Source organism: Alligator sinensis, unplaced genomic scaffold (genome assembly GCF_000455745.1).
Source record: "Alligator sinensis unplaced genomic scaffold, ASM45574v1 scaffold883_1, whole genome shotgun sequence".
Classification (NCBI taxonomy): domain Eukaryota; kingdom Metazoa; phylum Chordata; order Crocodylia; family Alligatoridae; genus Alligator; species Alligator sinensis.
This window is the reverse complement of record NW_005842009.1, coordinates 90,890-99,300: the sequence shown is the minus strand read 5'-3', so window position 1 is coordinate 99,300 and position 8,411 is coordinate 90,890.

Sequence of the window (8,411 nt, the reverse complement as noted above, 5' to 3'; positions counted from 1 at the left end):
GCAGAATGCCCTGCTGGCCCTGGTCCTGGCCACAGGCGACGACCTGGTGAGGGGACTCCAGGTCCTCGACCACCTGGGCGATAGCGATCATCGCCTACTGGAATCCACCATCCAGCGCAGGGTGTCAAAGGCCTGCAGCAAGGCAACAGCCCTTGATTTCAGGAGGGCCAGCTTCAATGAGCTGAGGAGATTGGCAGGAGAGGCACTGCAGTCCCAGAGAGTAGGGGAACTAGGTGTCCAAGACGAGCAGTCGTTCCTTAAGGAGACAATCCTCCGAGCCCAAGGGGTGACAGTCCCAATGCGAGTCAAAGGAGGCAAGAGTGCTCAAAAGCCCCCCTGGCTCACCAAAGGCATTCAGGAACGCCTGAAAGCTAAAAACGAGGCGTACATCCAGTGGAAGGTGGGGAGCTATCACCAAAGAGGATTATAACAAGAGTCTGTAGGGAGGCTGTTAGGAAAGCTAAGGTGGAGACGGAACTAGGGCTAGCAACAAGGATCAAGGACAACAAAAAGTCCTTTTTTAAATACACAGGGAGTAAAAAGAAGGCACCAGGCAATGTGGGGCCCCTGCAGGATACGCTGGGCAACCTGGTGGTTGCACCTTTTTAGCAAATTCTTTGCCTTCATTTTTCTGAGCACGGACCAGGACTTCTCCCCCACTGGGATTCAGGACGGACTCAGGAGTGACTCCCCCAGGCCTAGGGCAAGGGAGGGCCGAGTTAGGGAACTTCTAGTGGGGCTGGACGTGTTCAAATCAGCAGGTCCAGATGCTCTCCACCCCAGGGAGCTGAGGGAATTGGCAGGGGCCATCGTGGGGCCCCGGCACAGCTTTACGAGCACTTGGGGTGCTCTGGCCAGGTGCCAGAAGACTGGAAGGAGGCCAATGTGGTCCCCATTTTCAAAAAAGGGAGGAGGGAGGACCTAGGCAACTATAGGCCCATTAGTCATACTTCGGTCCTGAGGAAGCTCTTTGAAAAAATTATCCAGGAGCACATTTGTGAGGGACCAGCAGGGGCGACAATGCTCAGGGGCAACCAGCATGGGTTCATTAAGGGCAGGTCCTGTCAGACCAACCTGATTGCCTTCTATGATCAGGTCACAAAATCACTAGACAGAGGTGTCGCAGTGGATCTCCCTCCTCTTTCTGGACTTCAGGAAGGCCTTTGACACTGTCTCCCACTCCATTCTCATTAAAAAGCTAGGTGACTGTGGTGTCAATGCCTACACAGTCAGATGGGTTGCAAATTGGCTAGGGGGCCGCACCCAGAGAGTGGTGGTGGATGGGTCATATTCAACCTGGAGGGAGGTGGGCAGTGGGCTCCCCCAGGGCTCGGTCCTCGGGCCTGTACTGTTCAATTTCTTTATCAGCGACCTGGACGAGGGGGTGAAAAGTACCCTGTTCAAATTTGCTGATGACACCAAGATTTGGGGCGAGGTGGGCATGCTAGAAGGGAGGTATAGGATAGGACAGGATACAACTGGACCTGGACAGGTTACAGGGGTGGGCGAATGTGAATAGGATGGGATTCAATACTGACAAGTGCAGTACTTGCCCAGGGAGAACCAGCAACATACCTACAGGCTGAGGAACTCCCTTCTTGAAAGCACAGAGGTAGAAAAGGATCTTGGAGTCATTATCGATTCTAAAATGAGCATGGGCCGCCAATGTGGGGATGCAGTCAGCAAGGCCAACCGCACCTTGTCATGTATCCACAGATGCATCTCGAGCAGGTCCAAGGAGGCGATCCTCCCCCTCTATGCGGCCCTGGTCAGGCTGCAGTTGGAGTACTGCGTCCAGTTCTGGGCACCGTACTTTAGGAGGGATGTGGCCAGCATGGAGAGGGTCCAGAGGAGGGCCACTCGCATGATCATGATCAGGGGTCAGCAGGGCAGGCCCTATGAGGAGAGGCTATGGGACATGAACCTGTTCAGCCTCTACAAAAGAAGGCTGAGAGGGGATCTAGTGGCTGTCTATAAACTTACCGGGGGGGACCAGAGGGGAATGGGTGAGACCCTGTTCCCCCGAGCGCCTCCCGGAATAACAAGGAATAACAGCCATAAGTTGATTGAGAGCAGGTTTAGACTAGACATAAGGAGGCGCTACTTCACAGTCAGGGCGGCCAGGATCCAGAACCAGCTTCCAAGGGAAGTGGTGCTTGCTCCTACCATGGGGGTCTTTAAAAGGAGGCTTGGTAACTACCTAAGGTCATATGAGCTTAACTTAGTGGGGGTCATATAAGCCCAGTATCCATTCCTGCCCAGGGCAGGGGGTCGGACTTGATGATCTGCTCAGGTCCCCTCCGACCCTACATCTACGAATCTATGAAGGACAAAACCCCAGCTTTGAGATCTCTGACTTGGCCTCCATTAGCTCTTTTCCTCCAGCCCCAGAAAGGATCAAGCTATCAGCAGAGATTACAAAGGGCCAAGCAAGTTCCCACCAAGCAGAGACAGAGGCAGAAGCTGCCAATGGCCCCAGCTATTGCAGCCTGCCAGTCAGCTCAGTGAATGTGCTAACGACTGTGTAGTCCAGCCACCCATCAGGACAGCCTGTGGCTTCCAGGCACTGCCATGTCATTGAACTAAAATACTCTTGGCATGTAGCTATGTAAACCAAAAGATGCAATGTTCCTGCTGCTCACAAATGAGAAAACAGGACTTGTCTGGGACTGGAGATGGTCCTTACACTCGCTCACGCCTTTCGAAGTCTCGCAAGGTTGCAGCTCCTACAGGGGCAGGTTGTGCTGCTCACATTACTGTCTCATCCAGTGGAAAGCAACTGACTGGTACGATTCTGCGACCAAAGGGAACCGACTTTATCAATGGGTGGGGGGAGTAAAACAACACTCACACGAGTGTGTGAACAGAGGCAGCAGATGGGGACCCTGGGAGCTGACATGCTGAACTATAACCAAGATCCAGGTACTAAAGCACTGGGGGATTGTGGCTGTGGGTACAACCTCACCTCAGCTTCTCTGAAGAAGCTCAGGGATATTATCATCAGCATACAGGGAGGCAGACTGTACATCCCTGACCAGGTCTCCTGATGCCTGGGCCTCAGCCTTACTGAGTAATGTTACACAGAACCACTTGTGCTAGTCTGCTGAGCGGGGCAGGATGCCCATGGATCTCTAGACACCTTTCCAACTGAAGGAGACTGTGGGTGGCATGGAAAGCAAAGCCTGGCTGAGAAGCGGCTTTGAAACTAGCCTTTCTTGTCCTGCATTGCCAGGGTTGGGAAGTGACTTCCCAGCTGGCCCTGCATCCATTATCAGGTGGAAAGAAGAGTGGGATTCCAGCTTCCACTCTGGACCTAAGCCCTGCCTTGGACCTGTCCCTTAGCACAGGATAGTGGGAACAGTTTTAAAGGGCTACTGAAAAAGCCTATTTCTAATTGCAAGTCAGGGCAGTTCAGGCTTTTGAAAATCTTCTCCTGTGATTCAGCAGCAAGCGGAGGGAAAGGTGGCACTCAGGGCCCCTGGGTTCCCCTCTCAGCTCTGCACGTGCTCTCTGTGTACGTCCGAGGCATCATCTCCAGCTCCAAACAGCACCTCCATGGGAACTGAAGGAGTATCACACTGCAGTGCAGATGGCTGCAGGTCACACACAGTCCGTGTGACAAAGCAAGGGGTGACTACACAGCTTCCAACAGGAGCACGCTTCCATGCCTCGCCACTTCTCACTGTGCACTGGCAGACAGAGGTGCCTGCAGGCAGGCCCAGAGTTGTGCCATTGCAGGTGCTGCCCTGGGCTCACCTGCAGCTTCCTCTATCAAGCAGGGCTGCAACACCCTGGTGCCCCTGGCTGCAGGGGGAGCTGCACAGCTGATGGAAGATGGCACATTAGGCTGAACCCTGCCGACCTTCTGTGCAGCCCCACCTCAGTTCCCTGCTGAGCCAGTTTGATTCCCCCCAGCCCTCCACCCAGCACCTAGTGCAATGATCTGGCACAGTGAAGAGGTGCAGCTGCCTTGCCTCACCTGCTCCTCAACTACCCCCATCCCCTCAGCTCTCATTCTGGTGCTAGCATGCAGCAGGAGCTGCAAAGGGGAACCAATTAGCTGGCTGAGCTGTGGCAGCCAAGGAAAGGCAGCTCCCATTCATACAATTACATCTCACTAGTTGGCAGAGGGTTTCATTAACCAGCTCTGCACTGCCTTCTTTGCAGCCAAGAGCTGGCTTCATTAGACAAATGAAATCAGGGTCGATACGACACTGCAGAAGGGAAGGGCTCCTGAGAGATCAGCTGGGCTGTCCTGAAGGCAGCCTACAGTTCACAGTAGTTGCAGCGCTGGGATCATGGCTTCTCTGCCCACTGTCACAGCTGGGGGGTTTCCTTTGTGAAAGGAGATGCCAGCAACAGAAGACCAGCGAGTGGCCTGAGGGTTGCCCTCAGTCTAACAGGAAGGAAATCCTAGCTCAGCGGTCAATGGGTTAACATCCTGCCCTAAAAGCCAGGCATCCTGGGCTCTAGTCTTGGCTCTACCATTGTCTCACTATGTGACCTTGGTCACGGTCTTGCAGCAGAAGACACTGAATAGCCAAGTGGAGTGAGATCCCTCACAGGACAGCATAAATAGGGACACATAAGTAAGATGGAACGAGGTCTTCTCAAGGAGCCTCCTCTCATCATTCAGCAATAGCAGAGGAGGTGCTGGGGCCCATGCCCTGCTGCCAGATGATCCTGCGCAAACTGGGATTATGTAGGATATAGACATTTATGAAGACAGCATAATGTGAGACCTGGTTTCCTCGTGGCACTTCTTCTCGCCAGGAGTCGAGAGTCCTTGAGAAAAAGCAGATTGCTGGTAACTCACCCTCATAACCCATGCCCTAGTTGAAGAGTTTAGCAAGCTGTGAGAGGTGTTGTGTCCATCAGAAATCACAAGAGACGGCCTTGGGAAAAGAAAGTTTAATTATCGGGCAAATTGGGATCTGTCTAGGATTACCTTAGTATTAGGAAAAAAGGCTCCAGGTCTTTAAAAACATCGTTCTCCTCTGAGAAGCCAGACCTCCCTCAGCACTTCAACCCCTATTATCAAACTGGCACATAGCCTGAGGAGCAACTAATCAGTACCAGAGCCTTGGAAGTCTCCCATCCAAATACGGAGCGGGCCCAATACTACTTAGCTTAAGTAAGCTGGCAAGAGCACAGCAATTGGTGGACTAGCTGCAGGCAACCCAGCTACTCTATTTCATTATCCCACTAACAGCTTCATGGCTCGTGCCTGGGCATTAAGGCCAAATGGGTCAAATCACAGCTCCAGGGTGCAGCAAGCAACATGTCGCGGATCCAGAGACATCTCGCTGCCTTTGCCCTCAGCCTCTTGGCAGCAATCCTGTTTGTTAATGGGAGATAGGAACAACCTCTGCCCAATTTTAATGGTTTTGGAAGCTGCCTGGCCCAGGCAGAGAGCGGGGCTGGCAGGACCTGTTGTAGACCGATACGTGGGCCTACGCTGGCCAGGAGGGGCTGGGTCTAGTGCACAGGGTACAATATAGGAGAATATAGTTAGGGAATCCCCTGGAATTCACCTTTTGGAAGGTCCTCGGGCTGTGCTGGAAGATGTCCCTTCTTGCCAATATCTCCCACCCCTCCCCTGAGCCCACTCCAGCATTGCACATGTGCCCATTAACACCCCTACAGAGCACTGCCTGGGGTTAGAGAAAGTGGGAGAGGGATCCTAGCTCCCTCCTCTGGCTGGCTTGCACATAATCAGCAACTAGTCCACTGCTGGGCTGCCTCCTAGGCTGGTACAGGAGGCAAAGGAGGAGTCTGAAGGCCTTTTTCCCCACCACCACCCACTGTATCCTTCCACCAGCATGGATATCGGTATCACGAGCTGCATTTCACAGACATCCCCAGACTTGTCCAAGTTCACAAAGGAAATTTGTGTCAAGTTGGACCCAGGAGTTCTGGTGCCCAAGTGCCTGCCTTAGACAATCAGGAAACAATAGAAATCGCCCCATATGCTCTTGGGAGTTCAGTCAGCTCAAACCAGTCCAAAGCCTCCGTTTGCATTACTGCTTTAATTCAAAGCCAGCAGAGCCAATAAGCTCCTCCATTCCCACCCTCTTCAAAAGCAAGGAACTTCTGTGTGATTATTGATCCATTATTGACAAATGTACACACAACAGACAGCCCAAGCCAAGCCAAGCCACTGGGTCCAAACACCTTTGATCTTTGGGAAAAGGCATCAAACCCTGTTCAAAACTTCCTTCTTCCCTAAAATGGGTTGCACCAGTTCTCAGATTCAAGACACTGGGCACATCTACACAAGACGCTACGCTGACAACTAGCTACCTCACGGTAGCAATGAGCCTTAAGCCAACGCTCATTGCTACTGTGCAGTAACATCAGAAATGACCCACGTGGTGCCCGGACTGCACAGTAATGGAAGGTACTGAGCAACCTGGTGCACATGTAGATGTGCCCACTGAGTGGCAAAGTGTTCAAATGCAGGTCTGGAGCCCAGATGGATGGTTCGTGATCACAACCATGCAGCAAGGATCCCACGCACATAGCCTTAGATTCATAGATGTTAGGGTCAGAAGGGACCTCAATAGATCATCGAGTCCGACCCCCAAGAACCCTTAAAGAACCCCTGGTCCCAACACTCAGTACAAGAGCTTGGAAAGGCATATGCACAGGCTCACTCCAAAGCAGATGCAAGTTAATGCTATTTGTGATCGCCCTTTACTTGCAACTTCTGGAGTTCAGCTACAATGGCCAGCAAATGCCACCAATGCTACCAACTTGACAGTAGCACAAATGGCACCCAGATCCTGAGCTGAAAACCTTGGACACCTAGGGACAGCTCTGCCCCCCACCCCCACGCCCGTAGCTCATACTCAGTTATGCCAGGCACTGGGAATAAAGGCAGTTCAGGCATGTGAGCTACTCAGACATGAATGATGGAAACCTCACCCCCTCCTCAAAAGGTCAACAGAATTGCATACATTTTGCAGATGGGTAAACTGAGGCACAGAGTGGTTCCATGACCAGCCCAAGGTCAGACAGCAGATGTGGAAAGTCACCTGATTTCCAGTCCAAAGCTCCTCTACCAGTGAGTCACTGGCTGAGCTACAATTGAAATCCAGGAGTCATCGGCCCTGCTCTAAGCACTAGGCAATAATTTCTTCCTGTAAAGGAGCCCAGAAAAGAGCTAACAGCCCTGGTCTTCTATGAAATCATAGGGGAGAAGAGGTCCCGGCACAGCCAGTGTTGTCTCCACCCACCCTACTCCTCTCCCTGCATCCAATCATCCATTCACATCCTCCTTCATATGCCATCCTCCCCAGTGCCGTCCCACCACTTTTTCCTTATTCCAGCCCCCAATATCCCTGCTCTGTACATCCAGCTTTGATACCGAGCCATCTCCCCTATAGAAATGTCACACACAATTGAACAGAAGATGGTAGCCTTTTGATAGGATTTTTAACTCCTCCTACAGTTTTTAATAGTGAATTCTACCCTTAATCTCAAATTCTGCAGGGTGGTTAAAAAAAATAATAAAAGAGCAACGATCTCCTCTTCTTGGAAGCCCTACAGCTTTTTAGTGTAATTTCTATAAAAGCATGGTAAATTCCTGTACAATCTTGCCAGTCTTATTCTCACTAAATTGTATAGGACTTTTCTATATACCCTGCCTCCCTATTCATGTTCCATTCTCCTTCACATGCACACACACATGCACATACTAACACACGTGTGCACATGCACATGCACCCACACAATCTCTCTCTCTTCTCTTTTCCTAACCACTGTCATGAAATGGACAATTCAGTCCTGAAAAACACGTATTTAGTGGAACAATACTGATTTGCAGCAGATGAAGATGTGGTCCAGCCACGGTAATTACTTCCTAATGAGGAGGGAAGAGAATGGACTGGAAGTATCGGAGCATGTATATTTTTAGGGTGTCATTGCTTGGTGGTATGGACCACCTCAGAGCTGTTTCACCGCCATTCTCCATCCTTTACAATACATGTTTCCCCACAGAGTTTCTCTGCTTGTCAAAAGGAAGAACCTGGCCAATTCCCACCCCACAAGCATTGGTGAGATGTAAAATTTACTGCTGTTGCAAAAGAGACCTTAACCACTAGATATATAGATTTAATGCAGTGCTGTAAGCCAGGGAAGGAAAGGAGACTTGTAAATCAATCAGTCTTTAAACACAGGTAGATGGGATGGTGAATCTTGCCTGAATGCTATTAGGCCCTATTCCAGTAGCCATTGACATGACAACGGTAACCATGGTAACTACCTCCTTCAGTCTAATGACTGGGATCTGTAGCTGGCTGCCAAGCTCCAGAGGAAAGAGAGGGAGCACATCACTTTGATGTCAAGAGGTTTCCTCCAGCAGTTTTATGTTCAGCTCCTCCTTTGCCTACCAGATGCCACCAGCTGGG